This window comes from Oryctolagus cuniculus, chromosome 13 (genome assembly GCF_051225735.1).
Source record: "Oryctolagus cuniculus isolate XC-2025 breed Fujian yellow rabbit chromosome 13, ASM5122573v1, whole genome shotgun sequence".
Classification (NCBI taxonomy): Eukaryota; Metazoa; Chordata; class Mammalia; order Lagomorpha; family Leporidae; genus Oryctolagus; species Oryctolagus cuniculus.
In genome coordinates, this window is record NC_142879.1 from 91,526,388 (window position 1) to 91,540,356 (window position 13,969).

Below are 13,969 nucleotides of genomic sequence, written 5' to 3' on the forward strand. Positions count from 1 at the left end.
GGATAGAGGCCAGAGGGGAGAGATTTGGCAGTCTGTTCAGGTTTATGTCGTAGTGCTATACCACTTACGCAACATTAAACTTGACCAAGGCTGCAAGGAAGGCAGGAGCCTTGCCAGGCTGTGAAGGGGCCCCTGAGATGAGACTTGAGCTTTGTGGGGCAGCTAACTTGCCTGCTGTGGTCCTCACCTCTCAACACAAGCAGGATGGGGTGAGACAAGCTGTGCCTTCCCTCTCTCCCCAGGGTGAGAGTATAGCAGGCTGGGGTGGCTTGTTACTCACTTCCTCCAGCTGTGACGGGCACAGAGAGACAGGACCCAGACTATGATTTATGATATGCAGTTACCACGAGCATGAAATGGGGCTAGATCCCAACTGGGTAATCTGGGAAATAACACCCACCATTGATGAAGTTCCAGATGCTCTACAAACAACCTTTGAACAAACTCCTCGGATATCGGAGAGACTCGCCCACAATTCCACATTCTTCCAGACAGGGGCAGCTGCTAAGCTTGGGACACACATCTCTGGTGTTACTCAGCCTCAGGTTCTACAGAGGGATCTGTCGAGGAGCCCCAGGATGAGGGAGGAGGGCCCCATGGGGAACACAGCCTTTTGTTTTCAGGGGTGATGAGCTTATTGGCATCAGCCCCAGGCTGAGCCCGTGGGATTCTGGATGGCAGCTTTGTTGACGTCATGTCCTGCTGAATAATGTAACACAGAGCAGGGGTCAGGGCTGCAGGCCAGGCTCACCCCTCCACCACCACCACTCCTCCTCCTTCCCCCACAGTTCCAAGACACAGGAGCGTCATGGTTAGCAAGCAAAAGGAGTTAGCTCTCTCTCTCGGCTCTTTCTTCTTCCCACTGGGACCCCCCCCTCCCCAGCACACCCCCATATCTTTTCTCCATCACTATCCTCAGCTGGTGCTTAGAGCAGCAGGCCCCAGGCCCAGAGCTGTGGGCAGACACAGCAGTGTGAGGGGAACTGGGTAAAGGGGCTCGAGGAGGTATGGCCAGAAACGCGTTCATCTCTTATCCAGTATGGATTCACGGAGTGCTTCCGGTATGCCAGGATTCTCAGGTACTGGGGACCCAGAGCAATGGAGGTTGTTCACTATGGACTCCTGTATGGACCCTTGTGTGCCCACAAATGGACAAATTTCTCACACCTGGGCAACCTCCACCAGGACGTCTAGAATGACTGAATGATGGGCTTGATCCCAGCCTTTTTGAAGCTTACACTCAAGGGGAGAAGCAGACCCCACACACAATCACACCTCAAATTCACTCCCTTGGTGACAGGATGATGGATGGAGTTCAGGAGGAGTTGCAATTATTCTGGAAGGCTTCAAGGGGGGTTGACTTTGTGGTGTTGCAGGTTCAGCCGTCACTGGGATGCCAGCATCCCACATGGGTGCCTATTTGTGTCTTGGCTGCCTACTTCTGATCCAGCTCCCTGAAAATGCTCTTGGGAGAACAACTTGAGGCAGCCAAGTACCTGGGTGCTCCTGCTACCCATGTGGGAGACCTGGATGGAGTTCCAGGCTCCTGATTTGAGCCTGGCTCAGCCTTGACCATTGTGGACATTTGGGGAATCAACCAGCAGATGGAAGATCTCTCTCTCTCTCTTTCTCTCTGTAACTCTGTCTTTCAAATAAACAAATAATTAAAAAAAGCCCTCAGTAATGTTATGATTATTTTGCTAATAAATATTCTTTAAAGTTTTTTTTCCTCTGAGTAACATTGTCTTTTAGAGTCATCTCACTTTTAATATGAAGGAAACAATCTTAGGGCTTAGCATGGGTTTTGGGTGGAATTGCAGCATGATAGAAGGATCAACTCCTACCAGTAGCTGTGAGATCCAGAAAACACAAACTCCCTCAACACAGAATATTTGTGTGGCCTCTGGAGATTTCCCTCCACCAAGCAAGCAGGCAATTCTACAGGTTCTATAGGAGACACCAGCCTAGTGTCCTGCAGTTCATTTCAGCTGTAATCTGTCTATACCACAGCTCCCAGGGCCTCTTCTTTAAGCTTGCTTAATTTCCTGCTCACAGAACGCAGGGAACTGTTTGCTTGTATTTGCCAGTTGGTTGTGAAGGACTTTGTAGAGGACATAGGTGAATAGGCAGGTGCAAAAAATACACAGAGCAAGGGACGTGGCAAGGGGCTCAAAGCGTCCATGCCCTCTTCCAGAGGAGTGTCTGTGTGTTTGGCTATGGAGAATCTCCCTGGACCCGGTCGGTCCCTGTGGACTTTTCTGGAGGCTTCATTACTTTGGCATGAGTGATTAAAGCCTTGGCCATTGGTGCTCAACTCAGCTCTCAGCTCTTCTCCTCTCCCTGGAGATTGGCATGTGGGGCGGTCGCAAACAGCTCCAAACCTCTAACCTCAGGGTTGGTTCCCATGGCAACCAGTCCCCATTCGAAGCTATCTGGGGGTCCACCAAGAGTTGTCTCGTTATAACAAGAGATGCTCCTAGCATCCCTATGGCTTAGATAATTATAACGGTCATAGGGGCTCTGTGACACAAACTGGGATGGCAGCTAGCATGTATATTTCTTATTTCACAGTGGTAAAGACAAAGCCAAGTGTGTGGGTGTCATTGAATACCCAAGGCCCTGTTTGCACAGAGTAAGGGTTCAGGGGCCTGGTCAGCAGCATCCCATGAGGTCTTTGATGCAGGCATGTATAATTGATCATTTTGGCCTCTCCTCTGTCCCTTCTTCTTTCATTCTCTAGTCCCCAGTCCCATGGCCCCCACCCCTGCCTGCGATGGTGGGAAGCTGCCTTAGGCAGCCCCTGATGACCCCAAGCCTAGCCTGCCACCCTCTTGTCCCAACTAGCCCACTAGAAAGGGAATGCTCTCTTCCACAGCTCTACCAGTGATTCCTCTTACCTGAATCCTGAGCATGCAGAAAAAATAAATAGCAGATGGAGTGGGCTATTGGGGGGGGGGGGTCCACGCCTCTTAGAGCAAGAAGACTATGAGTCGTGGTCTGGCTGAATTATTATCAAATTATAATGTAGATCAAGTCAGCTCTCGGAGCTTCCGTTTCCTCCTCTGCAAACTGGCACTGATAATACTGACCTGATTGTTGAGGAGAAAAGAACCAATGAGAGCCAGGAGGGAGGGGGGTTGGGCACGCGCACCAGAGGACAGCATCATGGCCATGGACACGTGGTGACTGCTGCATCTCCCCCACTTGGGCCAAGGCAGAGCAGTTGGAGTGATGCCCAGCCCCCCAGCCCCAGGAGAGGGTCAGATGAAAACTGAGGTCATCCATTTTTTGAGCTCCTTCTTTGCTCAGTGAGTGTCTATTTATGTGGCCAGTGTGTGTGTGGATGGATTGAACTAAGGCAACAGGAGCTACTAGAAACCTGGTCCAGTCAACCTGAGCTTTTCCTCCTGGAATACGGCCTCTGCGGTGATAGGGCTGGAGGTGGGTGTCCGGTTGGAGCTTAGCTACCCCTCCAAGAAGGCTTCAGACAGTTGCACAAAAGCAACCGGGTTTCTTTTGCTCAGAACTCTAGAAAAGCAAGTCCACAGGACACACCTACAAAACCACCCGGAGTGTTTATGCCCAGAGAAGGTTGGCTCAGCCCATCCCTCCTCTCCGATAGCATGAACATCTTACATAAGGGACACTCGGGCGCGGTCACGGGCCAAGGAGCATGAGTCACTGATCTCTGAGGTCATTCTGGCTCCAGCTCAAAGCAAACAGAGCCCTGATTTGTAGATACAGGAAGAAGTGAAAAGAAAAAGAAGACAGAAGAAGCTGCAAGCACCCAGCCAGCTGGCAATAAGCTCATTCTCTTCTCGATACCGAGGGATCCGCCCGTGGGGGTCCAGGCTTTGCGGTAGTGTGTGTTGTAACCGCCACGACAGCTTGGCCAAGCTGCTCGTTACCAGCGGATCCACAGGGATACACACATGTATTTCTCAGAGCCTGGGGCTGGAACTGGTGTGTTTCCCTCGGCTCAGCTCGCTCATCTGGTGAGAAGTCTCTCTGTATTTATTACCTGAGCACAACTAAATCTGCACCAAAACAGGCCTTTGAATAAGCTTTACAAATTTGTCCCTGCTGGAGTGTGGTTCTTTCATGGATGCCTCTAAGCGACTCAGAAGCAATCAGGCCACCAGAAGGGCCCACTTTGACCACAAAGTTCAGCTCATTAGAGACGAGCAGGCTGGGTGTGGGTGGGTGTTGATTGGGACTCACATCCCACAACAGAGGGCTGGCTCAAGTCCCAGCTCCTCCACGTCTGATCCAGCTACCTTAGAGTACACCTAGGAAAGCCATAGAGGAGATCTAGATGGAGTTCCTGGCGCTTGACTTTAGCCTGGCCCACCCCAGACTGTTATTGGCATTCAGGAAGTGAAGCAGTGGATGGAAACTATCTATGTCTCTGTCTGTCTGTCTGTCTCTCCCCTCACTCGCCTCTGTCACTCTCCTTCTCAAATAAAAAAGATAAAAAAATATTAGAAAGTCAGAGTAACAGGGAGAGAGAAAGGGAGTGAGAGAGAGAAAGGGAACAAGAGTGAGAGATATGTCCCATCTGCTGGTTCATTCTCCAGACAACTATAACAGCCAGGGCTAGGCCAGGTCAAAGCCAGGAGCCAGGAACTTTACCCGGGTCTTCCACATGGGTGTCAGGGGCCCAAACATTTGGATCATCTTCCACTGCTTTTCCCAGGCCATTAGCATGGAGGTGGATCAGAAGTGGAACAGCCAGGACTCAAACCTGCACCCATATGGGATGCTGGTGTTGCAGGAGGCGATTTTATCTGCTATACCGTAACACCTACCCCAAATAAATAAATCACTCTTTAAAAGAGATTTATTTATTTATGCAAAAGGCAGAGTTACAGAGAGGGAGAGGCAGAGAGAGAGAGAGAGAGAGAGAGAGAGAGAGAGATCTTCCATCTGCTGGTTCACACCCTAAATTACCACAACAGCCAGGGCTGGACCAGGCCTAAGCCGGGAGCCAGGAGCCAGGAGCCAGGAGCCAGGAGCCAGGAGCCAGGAGCCAGGAACTTCATCTGGGTCTCCCACATGGATACAGGGACCCAAGTACCTGGGCCATCTTCTGCTGCTTTCCCAGACATGTTAGCATGGAGCTGGTTGAGAAGTGGAGCAACTGGGACTTGAATTGGTGCTCATGTTGGATGTCAGTGCTGCAGGCGGTGGCTTTACCTGCTGTGCCACAAATAAATCTAAATAAATCGTAAAAAAGAAAATATTAACCAATTTTAGGTCCCAGCGGGGCCTAATCCTGGCTGTAATTTCTCCAGGGTGCAAGAGCTGTGAGGGGCAGGCCCAGTGCCACCTGATGGATAAGAAAGAAAAGCATCAGACTCAAACTCAAGTGCCAGTGTCCTGACCCCAGCTCCCCTCCTAAACTTGGTGGGGGGAGAGTCTCTGTTTCCTTATGTGAAAAATCGTGGGTTTGGATCTGAGCCCTCACAGGGCATGAGAGGGGGCAGCAGGAGACGGAGGTTTCAGAGGAAGCGGTGGCATCGGCCCAGCACGGAGGCCCTCACCCCTCCCTGCCCTGCAGCAAGCGAAGGTGTGGAGTCTGCTTCTCCTTGCAGGAGGCCTCCAGCATTCCTCCTCAGAGCTGTCCTAGAAAGGTCTTGGCTCATGCTATAGGAAGGCATGTGGAGGAGGAGTCACAGGCTCCCCATGGGGACATGTGAGTAAGAAATCAAATTTGGGGGCTGGAGCTGTGACGCAGCGGGTTAAGCTGCACTTGCGACGTCGCCATCCCTGATAAGAGTGCCTGGTACACGACCTGGCTGTCATGCTTCCAGTCCAGCTGACCCGTAAGGCTTCTGGGAAGGCAGCAGAAGAATACTCAGGCTTATGGGTCCCTATCACCCACGTGGAAGACCCAGATGGAGTTCGGGATTCCTGGCTTCAGCTTGGCCCAGCCCCAACTGCTGGAAGTGAACCAATAGATGGAAGAGCCCTGCCTCTCCCTGTCTCTCTGCCACTCTTTCAAATAAATAAATAAATAAATTTTTTAAAAAGAAAGAAATCAAGTTTCACCTTATTCTGGGGAGCAGCCTAAAGTTTGGTTTTTAATGTTCTGGGGGAGGGAGGGTTTGGTGTTTGCTTCTCTTTAACAAGAGGCTTTATGGGAATTCCTGCATTTTAACATGTGCCCCTGACACCACAATTAAAGACTACACAGAACTCAGAAATGGCCACGTCTACCCCAGACCCAGAGCAGAGGACTCGCGTATCATCAGATGGTCACGGCTTCCAGATCTGTGGTAAGTGAAGACAACAGATGAAAATGCAGGCCAAAGCATTTCGAGAGGATCACGGGAGGATTACAGTCTCGGGGTCTGTACCCAGCATCACTCTTTTCCTTTTGTCTGCTGACTGTGCTTACATCACACATAAAATAAATGCAGCCTCTTCATTTTTGTTCCAAGCAGGTTAAAGTTTCTGCTTACTGCAGTGTGGTACACACACACACACACACACACACAGAGTTAAAAGCAAATAAAAACAGAAACAGCCCTCCCACCACCAAATAAAACACCACATGTCTCCACGAGTCCAATCCACCCCATCTGATATGGCTGAGTGGCAGCCGTCAGCACCTGGACCTCTGGGTGTTGGGTAACTGGACCAGAGTGACCCCAACGGCCCAGGTCCTCCCCCTGTGTCAACAGACTGAAACCTGAGCAATGAATGCAGGCCTTATTCTGCAACTGTTCTCACCCTCTGCTTGTACTGCCTTGTTCTGTGCTCTGGTTCATTTAAATGCTCAGGTCACCCGGTTTATCAGGTCCCTTTGAGCTGCAGAGTCCTGGGAGAGGCTGAGAGAAGGTGTGGAAGAAACAAAAGACTGTTTTCCTGAGTCTTAGAAATCTATCTTCTCAGGGACAGACAAACAAATTGCACAGAAAGATTGCGTGTGATAGCAGGCAGAAAGAAACCCAAAGTCCTCCGGCAAGAATGACGCATCCCGGTCCTGGGTGTTAAAGGATTTGTGAACATTGCAGACCAGGTGACTCAGGGGACAGCCTTGAGAAGCAATTCATCTCTTCCAGCTCTGAGCACAACATTCTGTGGACACTAAGCATAGGTGTTCACGGGTAGGAAAGTGGAAGTGGCAGGCTTTGTTGGGGCAGAGTGTGGTAAAGAGAAACAGGAAGTGAGGATGAGTCATAGGGAAGACTTATCCATGGAGAACATGGGCACCTGCTCGCACATTTGCTCATCTAAACAACGTGCCTTGCCTCGATGGCACTGCTCTAGGCATGCATTCACGCCAAGGAGTCTGGTAATTCCCACAGGCAATCCGGAGCCCAACAATAGTGCAGAGCTGCACTGGAAAACCAGATTTGGGAGACAACCCATAGGAAGGATAATACAGGCTGGAAGTGAAATCACATAAAATAACAAGACCTAGGAGAGTTTCACTGAGGAGAAATAGACAGAAAACATGTGTAGAATTTTGGCCTTTCTGCCTTGTGATCTCTAAAAACCTAAAATGTTAGTAGTGGGTAGACAGCATGCTATAACAAAAACAGGAAGAATATTAGTCAATTATAGACTGGTTTTTCCATTCATTTTTTTTTTTTTTGACAGGCAGAGTGGACAGTGAGAGACAGAGATAGAGAGAAAGGTCTTCCTGTGCCGTTGGTTCACCCTCCAATGGCCGCAACGGCTGGCGCGCTGCGGCCTGCGCACCATGCTGATCTGAAGCCAGGAGCCAGGTGCTTCTCCTGGTTTCCCATGGAGTGCAGGGCCCAAGGACTTGTGCCATCCTCCACTGCACTCCCGGGCCACAGCAGAGAGCTGGCCTGGAAGAGGAGCAACTGGGACAGAATCCGGCACCCCAACTGGGACTAGAACCCGGTGTGCCAGTGCCGCAAGGCGGAGGATTAGCCTGTTGAGCCACAGCTCAGGCCTCCATTCATTTTGATAAAATCTAGACACCAAAATCTGGACACCACAGAGTTCAGTTAAATTATTTCCAAAATGAGTAGATCTCACCAATCGCCCAGATACCTATCAACTCCACCTTGCAGCCCTTGTAACTGGCCAACAACAAATGAAACAGAAACAATAGCTATTGGCTGATGGGAGAGGCAACATTTGTGGTTGGAGCCTGGCTTCAAGCCTTCAGAACAACCACGTGACCCGTATTTCACAGCGATGTCTTAAAGGCACACGACTATCCTCCAACAGCTCTCACCATAAATATGTTTGTCTTCTGGTCTGCCCAGCCAGACTCTATGAAATCTCCGCATGTGAACAAGCCCAGCACTGGCTGAACTGTGTGGACACTGCACCCAGGCCAAACCTACAGCACACGTTTCTGCCCATGGAACCTGCCCCCAGTGCATAACCACCTGTTCTCTACTTTGCAAAGGTATTTCTTCAAACACTCTCAAGCACAGTTTCTCGAAGGCAAGGCAGTTGCCTGTCACCTTATCTAGGCTGCTATGCTTTGGAACACATGAGCCAAGAAGCGATGTATTGAAAAATGTTTCACAAGACTTCATGAGCTTGCAAACTGTGAGAAAATAAAACAGTATTTTAACAGGCTGTCCAGAAAACAGGGGTCTTGGAACTTTCACATTAGGACCCTGTGGCTAATCTTGTCAAAACTAACACAGGCTAGAACAATGTTTAGGTAGGAAAACTGCTGAAAGCTGCCAGTGTGTGGTCTTCCATTTATTAGGTTTGATTGAAGGACAAGTGAATAATGACTTCTCAGGCTATTGTGACTTGGGTTTGGGGAGGAGATGGCATTTCAGAGAATGTCATGCCATACATGGAACAATTCCTGATGCATCCCTTTACTGAGTGACACCAGCCACAAGTCAGGCTGCACGCTGAGAGGGGTTCTCCAGGAGCTCACTGTGGAAAAGGCAAATGGAGATTCCCCTGAATAGCAATCACTTTTGTTCTTAGAATCTTGGGGTTGGCAACTTCATCATGTGCCAATGTTCTGAGCCTTCTCCCTAACCCTGATTAGGGAGGCAGGTGGGGGAGTGGCCGTGGCTCTCCTGGATAGAAGAGGGAGCAAAATCCACCCAAAGTTCCCAGGCTGGTGCCAGCTTGCCAAGTGTGTTAGAGAGTGGAACACTCTGCCCAGGAAACAAAGGCAGGTGCACCTAAGCTTTTTCTGGCCACAGTAACTTCAATCCTTTTTTTTTTTTTTTGAACTATTCCTTTGCTCTGTGTATGGTCTTCTTATATGCAAACACATACACATGTACACACATGCTCACACAAACACACATGTGGACACACACTCATGCAAGCACATCCTTGTACACACGTGCTCGTGCATACAAAACACCCATGCACACACACATGTTCTCTCTCACATACTCACACCCTGAACACATGCATGCACATACACATGTCCATACACTCATGCCAGGGCACACTCCTGTGTGCACACACTCATGCAAGCACACACACTTGTCTTGGGGAGATGGCACATGCAGATGTGAGGGCAAGAGCTGAGAAGGGAGAAGCAGAGGGCTGAGTTGCATCTACAAAGGCAATCTTCCAGGTGGCCCAAGCAGGGATCTAGGACAGGGAAGACAGGAGTCCCAACCTCACCATTGGCCAGCTTAGATTTGTTGGCTTAGAAACTCGCTTTGACCCTGATTTCTTTCTTTATAAAATGAGAATGGCACCATCTCCTCCCAGAATTTTCTTTTCTTGCAGGATTAAGTGAAATACATGAAATCTCTTTGGAACTGCAGTGCCATGAAGAACCATATGTTCCCCTCTGTACACCTAGTGAGACATCCTCAGGTATTGTTTACCAAGGGAAAAAAGTTGGGGGATCTCTACAATAAAAAAATCACGACTCTTTCTGAAGCCCAGAATTGCCCAATCAATCAATTTGCCTGCGACTGTCAACCTGTAAGTGTCACCTTTTAAGGAACACTATGGTTATAGGGACCTGGAACCCTGGACTGATAGGAAATGACTGTCCATTGTACAAAAGATGAAGAACATTCCTGTCTTTATTTAAAAACTTTATATTCTTCTCATGTATTTTTTACATTATTTATCTTCAATACTGAGTTGTTTGTGCCTTCTGGTATTGGGAAAAGGAACTGAGTGCTACCCTCACTGCCCCCAGCTCCAGCCCTGCTGAACTGTAGATGATTTTTACTCCTCATTGCCATGCTTGATTTTAGTAGATCTGGGCAGCCACATCACTGTCCCCCCATGTCTGTCCAATATAAAAAATCATGTAACTGCTACAAAGTATATCAAAGACGTGAGAAAGCTGGTCTCTGGTGTTACAGACCCTGTACCCTAGTTGGAAAGCCAACATGATCCAGTTCAAGGACAGGTTGAGCCATGAGTTATACAAGTCGATGTGACACAACCTATTCTTATAAGTAGGCCTCCGGGTGAGGGGGAAGGACTCCAGGAGCCATAACCTCTCTCCAGTGGGTTCATCCAGGTGACGTCTAAGTGAAATCTTGAGAGTTTGAATTAACACAAAAATGGAGAGGCTTGTTCAGCGGAGGAGATTGTGTGGCTGGGATGTGCATATCTCCTTCTTCTTGTGGCTTGGGAGCAGATTTCAGCTCTGCTATTCCTGGAGACATAAAACCAATGGTGGTCGGCGTTCTTACTTAAGAACGAAGAGTTTAGGGCCAGCCCTGTGGCACTATGAGCTAGTCTGCTGCCAGCATGCCGGTATCCATATGTGGATTCTGGTTTGAGTCCTGGATGCTCTATTTCTAATCTAGCTCCCTGCTAATGTGCCTGGGAGAGCAATGGAGATGACCCAAGTGCTTGGGGTCCTATACCTATGTGGGAGACCCAGATGGAGCTCAGGCTACAGCCTGGACCAGCCCCAACCATTGTGACCATTTAGGGAGCATACAGAGAATCAAATTTCTCTCTCCCTTTATCTCTGTCTCTCTCTCTGTGTAATTATGCTTTTCAAATAAATAGTTTCTTTTTAAGAAAAGAGTGTTCAAATCCTCCAGTTGTTCCTGCAAACACAGCAGCTGGTCAGATATTTTTCGGTCAGGTCCACCATTTTAGGACCAGGACTTAAAATGGATCTTAATGATACTTTTTTGCTTTACCACTATCAGGAGGGAAGGGGAAAAAAAAGAAATCTGTCCAGATCGTCCAAAATAAGACAAGTTTGGGACAGGGGTTTGGTACAGCAGTGAAGTCACCAGTTGGGTCATCCACATTGCACCCTAGTTTCGAGTCCTGACTCTGCTTCCAATTCTAGCTTCCTGCTGGTGTGCAGTCTGGGAGGCAGAAGTTGGTAGCCCAGATGCTTTGGCTCCTGCCACCCACTTCACCAACTCCCAGCCATTTGTGGATATTTGAGGAAGTGAACCAGTAGATGAGCATCCCCCCATTGTGTGTGTGTGTGTGTGTGTGTGTGTGTATCTCTGTCTCTCAAATAAATATAATTAATTGTTTTTTTTTTTTTTAAATGAACAAACAAGGAAAGTCTGAGACAGTTACAGCCACAAGGAGCCTAAGGAGATGTGACTGTTCAATGAGATGTGCTATCTTACATGGGATACTGGAACAGAATAAGGACATGAGGTAAAGCCAAAAAGCTTTGAATAGAGGCTGGATGTGATCCACAATGCATCAGCACGGCTTCATCACCACTCTACCAAGGCGAGCTGTTAATAAGATCAATGGACAGGGTTGTCAGTGGAGACTCAAACTACTGGAACTTTTCTCAACATCAAAAAATGTTCTAAAATAAAATGTTTATTAAAGCAAACAAAAGATCTTTTAGCACAATAAGATTGGAATTAGCAAGAGAAGCAAGAATGTATCCTGAAGATTATCAAAGGTTATGTGGGCTAAAAGCTCTTTTCCAGATGTCTCCAAGGGGTACACATGAGTGTGGACATGAGAAGGCAGCTTGGGCGCCTGGAAGTTCCACAGAAGCATGGTCCCAGCCCAGCCCTGGCATCCCACTGTGTTTGTTTCCCTGGGAAACTGTGCCAGGTGCAGCCCTGTGCCTCCCTCAAGCCTCAGTTCTGGTTTCTCCAACACAGACTGAAACCTGTGCTGAATCTCTGTAGCAACTTTCACCTCACTCTGACTCTTGCCTTCTGAACCCCACAGCAGGGAATTTATCCTGGGTGCTGTGTAAAGGGTTGAAGACACTCCCCCCAGGGCCCTCTCTCCTCCAGTCTGGTCCTACCTGCTGTGACCATGCTATTCACTTGCTCATAATTATGCTGTTTTAATGACTTTTGGATAAGAAATTATTTTCTGTGACAACAAGAAGCAAAAGTGGAAGACTCTTCTCTTTCGCTCTCTTTCTTCAGATGAGTATGATAAATTTATAGGTTTTCTCTGTTTTGTAGATAAAGATGTAAAGCTAAGACAGTTTCCTTTTTCCATGTTATATACCAAAGAAGTAACATAGCCGGAAGTAAAACCCAGGCCATGACCAACCCTATCACCATCATCTTCTAGTGCTTCCTTGGGGGTCTACAGTTTTTCTGTTTTGTGAAGTTTCCACATAGTGGATTTGAAAGGACACGTTCTCGCAATTCACCTGGTTAATCCTTGGTCCAGACATCCAAGTTAATATTACCTAGGGATTGCTGCCTATTCTGCAATCTAGGCCCTCAATCATCATTTTACTCTTGGCTGTTTTCAGGATAATACTCATTGAAAGAGAAGATAGAGGCAAAAGAAAAAAAAAAAAAACAGAGAGAGTCTGCATTTTCATTGTATTTCTTTCCCAAGCCATGAGCACCCACCCCTCCCCTCTGATTCACCTTTTTTCCACGAACAACCCAGACAACTGAAAGAACTCACAGACGAAATACAGATTCTCTTCCTTCCTCTCTTTCAAAATATTCTCCAACTACTGAAAATAAACCAGCATGTCTATACACTTGCACACAGTATTCTATTTGGCTCATGTAATAACAAGTGATATTTTACCCACTTCATTGTATATTTTACCCCCTTCATTGTATCTACTTCTGTATCTGTTTATGCTGACAAAGAGGTGGACCATATTTTGGTTCTTGGATAGGCAAAGTGGGCCTGCTATCTGGAATATTTTCTTGTTGAAATAAAATCACAAACGTGAGTCGCTAAGAAGTAAAAGAGTTAATCAACTCAGGTGTTTGTAGATTCAACAAAATTTTGTTAACTGAATATAAATTTATTATCAGTATTAAATAATAGTAAATACTTTTTTTGTTTGTGGTACCATGTGCACCATGTAGTCAGTACTGTACAAGTTCTTTACCTGTGTCCCATTTTAGCCTCACAAAAGCCTTTTAAGATTAGTCTTTTAACATCTCCATTTTATAGACGAGAACCACAAGGCTTAGGAAGTCTAAAACATACTCCAAGTTTAGTCAAAGGCAGAGCCAGCATGCAAAATTGTACATATCCTTTCAATTCTGCAGGCCACACCTATAGCCACATGCTGGACCGCTATCCCTTTGCTACTTAGAATTTGTTAGCCAGAGGAAAGGGGGCTTTTTGACACAAAGCCAGCCCTGTACAACTGTCCAAAATTCTAAAGAGATGGGAACTGTGAAGTGAATAGATTTTATGCAGCTATGTAAAAACCCATAGGGGACTTACTGATTCTGGGGACTGGGCAAGAGTGGAGAATCTGAGCTATGCTTGGGCAAGAGCTGCTTGTGGGCACAAACCATCAGCAGAGCTCTGGGGTTTTTGTGTGTATACTCAAGGGACCAATTATTTTGATGAGAATGAAAGTGGGCTTGTACCACTGCTGCAGGCATCAAAGAAAGCCAGTTAATGCAGAAAGCTTAAATGAAATCCAGAATTTCATAACATAACATAAAAATATGTAGGTTTTCATTAAAAATCACTTGTCCTACCAAGAACCAGGAAGATCTCAAACAGAATGAAAAACAGACAGCAGATGCCAACCCTGAGATGATGGAAGTGTGAGAATTATCTGACATAATAATCATCA

The 13,969-nt window shown here is 47.4% G+C and overlaps 1 long non-coding RNA gene across 1 annotated transcript in view; it reads right to left on the reverse strand.

The window, feature by feature from the left end:
- Positions 1 to 4,845: 4,845 nt before the first annotated feature.
- The window catches only part of LOC149122744 (uncharacterized), a 40,739-nt gene continuing 31,615 nt past the window's right edge, over positions 4,846 to 13,969 (reverse strand). Inside the window, exon 3 of the long non-coding RNA XR_016219159.1 lies at positions 4,846 to 5,216. This is a non-coding gene — a long non-coding RNA (uncharacterized LOC149122744). The remainder of the gene's footprint in view (positions 5,217 to 13,969) is intronic.